At 30.7% G+C, this 10,916-nt stretch overlaps 1 long non-coding RNA gene across 2 annotated transcripts; it reads right to left on the bottom strand.

The window, feature by feature from the left end:
• Positions 1 to 604: 604 nt before the first annotated feature.
• On the bottom strand, positions 605 to 10,767 carry LOC134715418 (uncharacterized). Of its 2 annotated transcripts, none has more exons than XR_010106703.1 (5): positions 10,697 to 10,767; positions 10,137 to 10,347; positions 8,331 to 8,398; positions 6,885 to 6,949; positions 605 to 6,644 (listed from the first exon to the last, which is right to left on the bottom strand). It is a non-coding gene; the product is annotated as an uncharacterized LOC134715418 (long non-coding RNA). The 2 variants fall into 2 exon arrangements; XR_010106704.1 differs by lacking the exons at positions 10,137 to 10,347; positions 10,697 to 10,767 and adding exons at positions 9,148 to 9,358; positions 9,699 to 9,767.
• Positions 10,768 to 10,916: the final 149 nt, after the last annotated feature.

Here is a 10,916-nt window from a genome sequence, read left to right as displayed (position 1 = left end):
TCAGTATGCCTTTGGAATATACAAATATTTGTTAAGAATTTCAATAACGGCCAGGAAACAGACTAGCCTTGTATCACCACAACTGATGATCTAAAATCTATTGTAGAGTGGTCACTGGTTCAGACATACTTATATATAAAATATATATAATATCACCTTAACTTCTTTCCCTCAAATATATAGGCTTAACAAAACAAATGTTTGAATTATTTTGAATTTGTCATTTCATGGCCTTTCAAGCTGACTATTCAGTATGGGTTTTGCTAATTGTTGAAGGCAGTACCGTGACCTATGGTTGTTTATTTTAGTGTCATTTGGTCTCTTGTAGAGAGTTGAGCCTTAGATGGCAATCATACCACATCTGATTTTTATCAATAACTCAGACAGCTTGAAAGACATAGGATCTTAAATTAGTCTTCTTTCCACTAAATACATTTAACCTTTAACTCCTTAAAGAAAAACACAACACAAACTTATGTTTGTTGACTAGCTCAAGTACAGCATATTGTGAGCTGCCATTTTATAAGACAAATTATCAATATAAACATACATTATACAATATGATTTCAATGACTTGTACCAGTACTAAAGAAATAATTGTCATCCTTTTGCATTTGAATAACTAAATGTATACCCTATACGCTCATATCTATTATAAGGCATAAATGAATACTACATATATAAAGTGTTGCCGATAGTCCAGCAAGCATAGTAAACAACAGAATTTATTAAATAATTACATACATATGTCTTAATATAAATATATATAAACATATGAAAAAAGAAATTACGCAATTACTCCTAATAACAAAAACCTTGAAATGTACTCGAAAAATACTATTAGGTACAACTTAGCTAGAACAAACAAGAGATATAATATGGTTGACATGAATGTAAACTGAATAACTCGATCATCAACGACCTCGCCAGCCAGGAACAACCAAACAAACCCAATAATGGGAAACTGGAAACCTGGGTCCGACCTGGGTGCATAATCAGTCATATATGCTCCGACCCATTGCGACAAGTCGTCTCACGAGACATACTCGGACGTATATATTGTTTTGTTTTGAAAAATATATAAATGCATGTATCAAAGTATATTCATAATATGAATGGAACATGAATGTTGCCCTGTCTGCAGCGGGCTAGAAAGTGATAATCTCCAGGAAAAAATTTCCTGCTATAACATTAGTCACATGTCTTATACCTACTGATGTGAACTCATAAAAATAGTACGCTAGTACCGTATATACAATAATTTCTCCGTTTACTACTAAATGTTCTGTGACCTCTCTAGGTAAATGAGAAAAAGAAAAAATAATTTCGTTGTAAATACGAAAGTAAAAAAGAAATCTTGTCATAAGCACTACAGCTATCAAATATTTGGTACAAAAGTCGAAATATGATTATGTTTGTATATATAATAGCCATTCCACTTAGTAATACAAAAATATGCAAATCTTTGTTCTTTAAACATCCCTAAATATACAATGTTCAAAGTTCAAACTAGAACTAAAATACATAAAGATGTCACTTTTAAAACCAAACATTTTGGTGCTTAAATTCCTATCCCTTCATGTACATATATTACAAATGTGCAATTCCTGCTATACTTTTATGCTTAGGGAATTATTATACATACAATATACATGAGTACAACTTATAAGCATAAAAATATACACATAAAGAAAATCATTAAACATGTATTGATAATTAATGAAATAATTGTTAACTGTGTTCAAAACGAGATAAAATCAATGTAGTGGAACAATGTTGGAAACCTTTTTTGAAACTATTTGCTTAGAAGAACTGTCTCAAGAGCTATACTTTGGACAGTATAAAAAGGAGAACTATTCAAAACAAAATACACGATCATGTGCAAATATATCAGTTAGAGTATTATAAAAAGAAACTTTACACTCTGTAGAAAGTGAAGGTTTTCAAAATATTTCCAACATTAGGTCTATGAAACACAAGCAAAATTTAATTATAATTAATCATGCTACAAAATACCCAAATAACTAATCTGCTTCCACTATATTTAAAATAAATGGGGTCAATACCTCCACAGATGATGCCCCTCTAGCATACAACGTTATAAAGGGACATAACTCAAGAACTGTAAAAGTGAAGCTGCCAAAATTTGAACTTTACTGCGTTTAGTAGTAATATATATATTTCATTTAATTTAGTTGAGACAAACTTAAATTTAGAGAACAGAAACAAACATTCAGAATTTTTTCCATATGGAAAGGGGCATAACTCTAGAATGGTACCCAAAGTGCTTGGAAGCACAGTGAATGGTTAAGATTGCTTTAATATACTTATCTTTTTGGGGGGAGATTTTGCATTTACAAAAATTGTAGACAGACGAACATTTGAATTGTTTGTAAACACACCACTTTTAATTGGCGGAGAAAACTAGTGTTTCTTTTTGGTTGGGGTTCAATAGTGTAAAGAAAAGAAGTTCAAGCCTACATTCTGGAAATCCATTTTTTTATACATGACCCGAAGACTGAAAATAAAAATCCTGTTTTTGTCAAGTAAACAGATACCAATCTTAGTATGCAGCTATATACATTGGAAAACTTTGAATTCATTCTTAAAATTATAACTCCTTTTACTGCTGGTACATTTTTTTTCTTTTTCTTTTTCAAGATTTTCTAATCTTAGGCTTACTAGGGAACGTAAATAAAAATAATGAATTTATCATGTCAAATCTGCAATTTGAATTTAAACTAAAAAAATGTCAACTTTATTCTTCATTTATTTAAAACATTTTTTTAAAGTATATATGAGGTTTATAATTCAAAACTGTTAAAAGATATATTAAGGGTTTCTATTTTCACTTAAACTACTACATAACAAAATAATTTCTAGTAAAATCTATTTGGTGCCATGAGTAATTATTCTATTTCAAGGATATCAAGATTTTTCAAGACCACAAATATTATTTAACAAACTATGATTGCAAAGTCTGTTCTTATAAAATCATTAACCTAAGAACAATATTCTTTTAAAATAATTCATTTTTATTATATTTTCACAATTTCAGTATAAAAAACATAATTTTTGAATGCATATTTATCTAATTTAAAATATATCACTGGTGATTTCTTCAAATTGGCACAAATGATCTTAATACATGATTTTAGTAAAAAAAACATCATTATTCATTATTGGCTGTATATTTATGTTATTTAGAACAATTCCATTGGTGGTTTCTTCAAGAGAATGGAAATGGGGAATGTGTCAAAGAGACAACAACCCGACAATTTAAACATATTCAGGCCTACTGTAATTTTTTAAAAGAGGGGTCCATGAATTAATATGTTAAATCAGTAAAAAAATGGGTCTTTTTCTGATATGCAACTACTTGACATGGCTAAAAGTAACATTTGAAATTAGCCACATCAATACCTCCCCTATTACTGTATCATATGCCATTGATAGCAAACTTATATCAGCCTCCCTATAGATCTTGAGGAACCTTAGCTGTCAAAAAGTTACAGTAAGTTAAGTTATCGTTTAAAGGTGCATAGAACAAAATTAATAAAATATTTTACCCTTATAACAATACTTGAGCGTGTGTTGTAGCAATTTATTAGAATGATCTTCTAAATGGTGAAGTGATAATTTGAACGTCACAATGTCAACAAGTGTAATTATAAATAGAAAATGAGAGCTGGTATGAAAGTAAACTTTAAAAAGAATGTTAAATAAAATTTGTTGAATAATTTTTAATCAAATTTTGCAGAGGTACATGCTTCCAATTGGCTTCCCTCAGAGTTACGTACTTCTAATTGGGACCTCTCTGCCAGGGGTACTGCTTCTAACTAGCTTTTGCAGACAGAGGTATATATGTACTGCTTCCAATCAGCTTCGCAACAAGACAGAGGGTGTGCTCCCAATTAGCTTCACTAAGAGGTACGTGCTTCCAATTGGCTTCGCTCAGACAACCATACTACTTCATGTGATGTAATGGTACGGATTTGCAAGTCTATACTACTTTTATTGTTTAAATGGTACATAATTGCAATTAATTGTCGTCCAAATTTGCAAAAACATATTTTATTTAACATTCTTAATCCAGTTTACCGTCATACCTTCTTTCACTCTCTATTTGTAATTCTTCTTATGGTGACAAATTGTGAAGAACACATTATCACTTTGGAATTTTGTACTCTTCTGTAGTTTTAATCATGATGACAGTGCGGTACAAACCAAAAGTTGTCTTTCTTATTAAATTAAACAACCTTTGCATTAGTTGATTATTGTATATCCATACCTCTTATATTCAATTTTTTGGATCAAAGAAACAATTGTTCATCAAGGACTTTCAAAACACTAGTTTATATTGATAGGTGATTTATAAAGGAATCAAAAGAGCAAAAATAGTTTAAAGGTCAATGTGCTTGTTTCAGAGAAAGATCATTGAAATTTTTGCGGGAAAAATATCTCTCTTGACTTATCATAGCTTTATCATTGACAAGTTTAAGTTCTCAAAAACTATTAAAAAATAATCAAAATTTAATGAGACTTTCAGATGGCTTATCATTATACATGTAAAAGATTTATAAATCGAAAAAATGGGGGTCAATGGGCAATTTTTTTTTAAGACATTCAAATGAATAAACTAGAGAATTCTGAAAATCTGACAAATATCGTAAAGCAAGCAAACTTCCTTAATTTCATATAAAAAATAATGTAATTTGAAAGATGGATGCCAGGAGATTGGGAGAATGCAAGATTTTGCTCTATTTACCCCCTGACATTAAGGCAGCAAGTTATTTTGTCCGCATGTCAAATAGCCGCCTACTTTCAGATTTCAGCTTACTACTTTGAATTGTATTGAAAGCCCTCCTTTACAAAGAAATATTTCCAGTAAAATTCCTAAACTGGCAAAAGTGTTTTTTGATTAGGGGAGATAATCACAAATTCTGATAACCAAGTTGACTTTATCCTATTCCTTCACGGTATATTAATAGGGGGCTTGTTATTTTATGCATTAAATAAAATTTAGGGAGGTGCTTCTAAAAAATTGTAAGTTGTACTGTATATAGAAGCTATAGGAAAGAGATTTTTTTTTCTTTTTGGTTATTTCTATGCGTAATTGACATGATAAAAAAAGTTTACGTGAGACTCTTGCAGTGAACTTTATTTGCAGACAGTATACTTTGATGCAAATTTTATTTTCATTTTTCAGTAGAAATTCTGAAAACTTGCATGTAATGTTATTCTCAACTTGCATATATTTGAACCACTAAATATCCTACAGAAGAAGAAAAAGTTTCAAATGAAAGGAAATGGGTACACTTATCTTTGAAAAGTTATTATTTTACAGACTAAGTGAACTCTTTAAGATGGAATTCAACTAATTCAACTTTTATGTACATAGCTGCTTATCACGGAATTTGAAGAATCTACATTTACTGATCAGGGAATTTGCTGAATCTACATTTGCTGAACTCATCTCTTAGGCCAAAGAACTGTTAAGTTATGCTTTGTAAAACAGTTCATTTACTCTGGTACTGCTCAAATTACAATAGTTCTACAGTCTAATCATCAATCAAAAAACATGTATATGATACAAGTAGAAATAATAAACACATGTACACTACACAACTTGTAAAAACAGCAATAAAAAACTTTTGAAAGGATTACGCAGAACCCCAAAGATTTGTCTGTGTAACTGCTGTGTAATGTTGGTGGTAAAAACTGAAATAAATTTACCAATAAAATATGGAAGGATGACATGAAAATGAAACAATTTTTCTTAATCATAAAGATAATTATGTTAACATTCCAAGGAGGGTTTTAAGCTGTTATTGGTGTCTTAAAGAGGATAACCAAAGGCTAAATGTAAATCACAAATGCAAAACAAAACTAACTTCATCTTTCAGAAAAATACTGAAAATTTTTAAATATTACTTTTGGTTTTTTCTCTTAATGTTAAGGCTTTATAGAATTTTATGTCTAAATTTTGTACATTAAGACTGTCAGGAAAAACTATAGTCAATTTATAAGTGAGATACAAAAAATGTAATTCCAAGTTTTGCTTTTGATACTATCTTTAAATAAAATTATGCTCAAGCTTTTAATTTTTCACATAATTCCAAGAAGGTTTGACATGTTTATTGATGTTTGAGAAACTTTAACCATGGACTTCAAAAATCCATAGCATTTAATGGATTAGGGAGAAAAAGAAAGTTAGGTGAACGTTAAAAACACAATACATTAACCTTAACTAAAGCTTCCACTCTTGTTGAAAATGGAGAATCTTTACATTAGTTATTTTAGAATTTATCAACTGCATTCTTGCTCTTGTTTAATGCAAGATTTAAATGAACCGTTCATATTGGAAACTGTTTGGTAGAGTTAGAAATAGCCCAAAGGAACATATGGTAACTCTTGGTCTTCTTCAGATTGGCAGTAAAATCCTTGCAAAAGTAAGGCATCTGTTTGGTAGTGCAGGATATACAAATCAGCAGTCATGTTCAGTGTCAGAATGGGGATTTTAAATCTGATGTCTTGCAAAGAGAGCATGCCCAGCTGTCAACATATTAACAACCTTCACAACATCTCTAAGGAGTATGGAGAATTAATCACACAATTATATCCTTCAGCCACAGTATTGTTATCTGAAAAAGAAATACACTTTTCAATTTTCTGTGATATTTTAAGAAACTGAAATAGGCAACAAATAGTAAACTGGGAATAACAATTAGAGCAGAGAAACTTTCAAAATAATAATTTTTCACTTCCTAAAACTTGAAATGTCATTCCAGAGAACATTAAATTGTAAAAAGATTATATAAATTGTGGGAACTTACATAATTTAAAAAATAGAAATTTTTTAAATCTATAAAATAGTTTTTTACCTTTAAAAGTCAACTCTAATAGCCATTTCCAACATCAATCTGTAAGGACAAGCTGTAATGCTAACCTGAAAAATAAAATGCTTATTCATTCAAAATAGTAAACAAGAATGTGTCCAAAGTACACGGATGCCCCACTAGCATTATCATTTTCCATGTTCTATGGACCCTGAAATTGGGGTCAAAAGTCTAATTTGGCTTTAAAATAAGAAATATCATATCATAAGCATCAAGTGTACTAAGTTTCAAGTTGATTGGACTTCAGCTTCATTAAAAACTACCTTGACCAAAAACTTTAACCTGAAAATCCCACTTTCATTTTATATGTTCAGTTGACAGTGAAATTGGGGTCAAAAGTCTAATTTGGCTTTAAAATTAGAAAGATCATATCATAAACAACAAGTATCAAGTTGATTGGACTTCATCTTCATCTAAAACTACCTTGATCAAAAACTTTAATCTGCGGACGAACAAAGGACGGACGGACGGACGTATGAACGAAGAAAGGAGCCACAGACCAGAAAACATAATGCCCCTCTACAGCCACAAACCAGAAAACATAATGCCCCTCTACTATCGTAGGTGGGGCATAAAAAGGAATCGCTGTTGGTATACTTATGTACATTATATAGAAATAGGTGATATTATAACGTATCAAGGTGAAAGAAGATGCAGAGAACACATCAATGTGACAATAATTGCTTCAATCCACTTCATTTGAACTTTGGTGGATAGTTGTCTCATTAGCAATCATACCTTATTTCTATAACTATACATGACGGGAAAACAATCCAATTACCTACAGAAGCTTTCTGTAAAGAGTCCCGATCAGAGGAGTTGTGTTCAGAAGTTAATTTTTTGTCATATTTAAAATTGTGATAGACTTCCTATAACTTCTTTAAAAATTGTCAAGTCAAAATGGTGGTACATTATGGTCAACTACACATGACCAAGTAAGATGGCTTTCTGTCTTATCCCAGACCCTTAACTTTCCTCTGTCATGCTAATAAAAAATAAGCCAATCCCACTTCTCCCTTAGACTTCTATGAAACCCACAAGTCTAGTTTTTGTCTTAACCCTTTCCTCCATTGAAATTTTTTTTTTTGCATACTTGAATCGCATAGGATTTTTTTGATAAAATGCTGAACTTATGATTTGAAGTATTAAAGCATTGTGAAAAACAACTATTTCATCAAATAAATTTAAGTCAGATATTCCTATGATATTCCTTTTCATATTGGATACAAACTTTATTAAGTCAACTGCAGACACTTTGTAGTCGAAGTGTTTCAACTGAGGTACTACACAGGCGTCAAAAGGCATCATTATGGAGTAAAGGGGTGGCGTCAAAAGGCGTCATTATGGAGGAAAGGGCTTAACAAAATTTAAGGGCATTTAAATAATCTGTAATTAACAAGTTTATAAATCTATGCAATGGTTCTTTCTTACCTCAAAAGTCTGCTCCAATGATCATTCTAAAACTCTATCCATACTGAAAAGCAGTAATCATTGCTAGCCTGAAAGCAAAATGTTTAGTCAATAAATTTTTTAACAAAATAAATAGAATCAGTGTTGGAGTATGGTTTGCATATAATTGTAGATTTCTTTATTTTCTTCGGCACCAATTTATTGAAGAACAATTGTAATTTTGTTGGTACTTTATTTTGTGGTTTAGCCAAAGTCTGCATACATTATTCTATACAATGACATCAGTGTGATCAATTCAAATTTTAGAACCCTTTAGTCAACAACAAAAAAACATTTGACCTCTTACAACTTTAAGACTAGTGCATGTTTTTTCCCTGTAAACTTATTTTATGATGATAAAATTTGTTTAAATAGAGGCATTTTATACGTACTTGTATTTAAGATATCTTATACCACAAGTCTTACTCCCCTTCATGAAAACATTGGCACTGTCATGAGGAATTAAAATTGACACATATTATATATTTTACAAATTTGTTAAATTGCCAGCCTAAATTTTTATTATTTTTATTTATTGATTGTGAAATAGTGAGTTGTCTCCCACTGAAAGAAACGTTCTTGCTGTTTATTGTACTAGTAAAAACTCTCTCAGGATTTACTTTTCAGGGTATAAATTTTATTCGTGTCCCGGAAAAACATTTATCAAACTGATAAATATCTTTTTTTGTGTGTTGTAAATGTGCAAAATAACAAAAATGTGTTTTGCCTTAAAGATAATCCTTATAAACTTAATCACATTTTCCCTGATAATGTACAGAATTAATTGGCTTGAACATACTTGCATTATTTCTTTCATGACAAAGCCTCAGACTTGGTTGACGATCAATGTAATAATAAATCTTCATTCCAGCTGCTATCCTTGCTGCTTGATTGCTTGCATGGCGAAGCCTCGGATTTGGTTGAAGATCTAAGTGAACATCTTCTATGGAGTTGCTACTCATCTGCCATCTGGATTGAAACTTGGTACTGGCTGGCTACTTGAACAAAAACTAAAATTATAAAATAGGTTATATTTATAAGACTGCTGTTGGTCAATATAAATGAAACGACATTCCTTTAAGCTTCATATCATGAACTGCATCAATTGAGCCATTTTTAGTGTCTTACTTGGTGAACAATTGTAATTTTGTTGGTAGTTTAGCCAAAAGTCTGCATACATTAGTCTTTACAATGACATTAGTGTGATCAATTCAAAATTTTAGAACCTTTAGCCAACAACAAAAAACCATTTGACCTCTTACAACTTTAAGCCTACTCAGTGCACTTTTTTCCCTGTAAACTTATTTTATGATAATAAAATTTGTTTAAATAGAGGAATTAAATACATACTTGTATTTAAGATATCTTATACCACAAGTCTTACTCCCCTTCATGAAAACATTGGCACTGTTTTATAACCTAAAAAGGAATTAAAATTGACACAAATCATATATTTTACAAATTTATTAAATTGCCAGCCTAAATTTTTATTAATCTATTCTGTATTCTGATTGTGTAATAGTGAGTTATCTCCCACTAATAGAAACATTCTTGCAGTTTATTGTTACCTAGTCTCCCTTGATAAGTAAAAGTTCTATCAGGATTTACTTTGCATGGCATTAGATTTTATTCATGTACCCTAAAAACATTTATCTAACTGATGAATATCTTTTTTTGTGTGTTGTAAATGTGCAAAATAACAAAAATGTGTGTTGCCTTATAGATAATCCTTATAGACTTTATCACATTTTCCCTCATAATGTACAGAATTAATTGGCTTGAATATACTTGCATTATTTCTTTCATGACAAAGCCTCAGACTTGGTTGAAGATCAATGTGATAATTAATCTTCATTCCAGCTGCTATCCTTGCTGCTAGATTGATGACATGGCAAAGCCTCGGACTTGGTTGAAGATCTAGGTAAACATCTTCCTTTGAGTTGCTTCTAATCTGCCATTTGGACTGACACTTGGAACTGGCTGGCTACTGGAACAAAAACTACAATTATAAAATAGATTATATTTATAAAACTGCTGCTGGTCAATATAAATGTAATAAGACAATCCTTCAAGTTTCATATCCTGACCTGCATCAGTGGAGCCATTTTGAACGTCTTATTTGGTGAACAATGTAATTCTTTTGGTACTTTATTTCGTGGTTAAGCCAAAGCCTGCAAAAAAGTCTTTACAATGACATCAGTGTGATATATCAATTCAAAATTTAAAAACCTTTAGTCAACAACAAAAAAACCATTGGACCTCTTACAATTTTTAGCCTAGAGCACGTTTTTTCCCTGTAAACTTATTTCATGATAAGATTTGTTAAAATAGAGGAATTATATACGTACTTGTATTTAAGATATCGTATACCACAAGTCTTACTCCCATTCATGAAAACATTTGCACTGTTTAATATTACCTAAAAATGAATTAAAATTGACACAAATTATATATTTTACAAATTTGTTAAATTGCCAGCCTTAATTTTTATTAACCTATTCTGTATTCTAATTGTGTAATAGTGAGTTATCTCCCACTGGAAGAGACATTCTTGCTGTTTATTGTACT

The sequence above is a fragment of the Mytilus trossulus genome, chromosome 4, assembly GCF_036588685.1.
Source record: "Mytilus trossulus isolate FHL-02 chromosome 4, PNRI_Mtr1.1.1.hap1, whole genome shotgun sequence".
Lineage (NCBI taxonomy): Eukaryota > Metazoa > Mollusca > Bivalvia > Mytilida > Mytilidae > Mytilus > Mytilus trossulus.
Note: the sequence above shows the minus strand (reverse complement) of the source record. Positions and strands in the feature narration are given on the sequence as shown.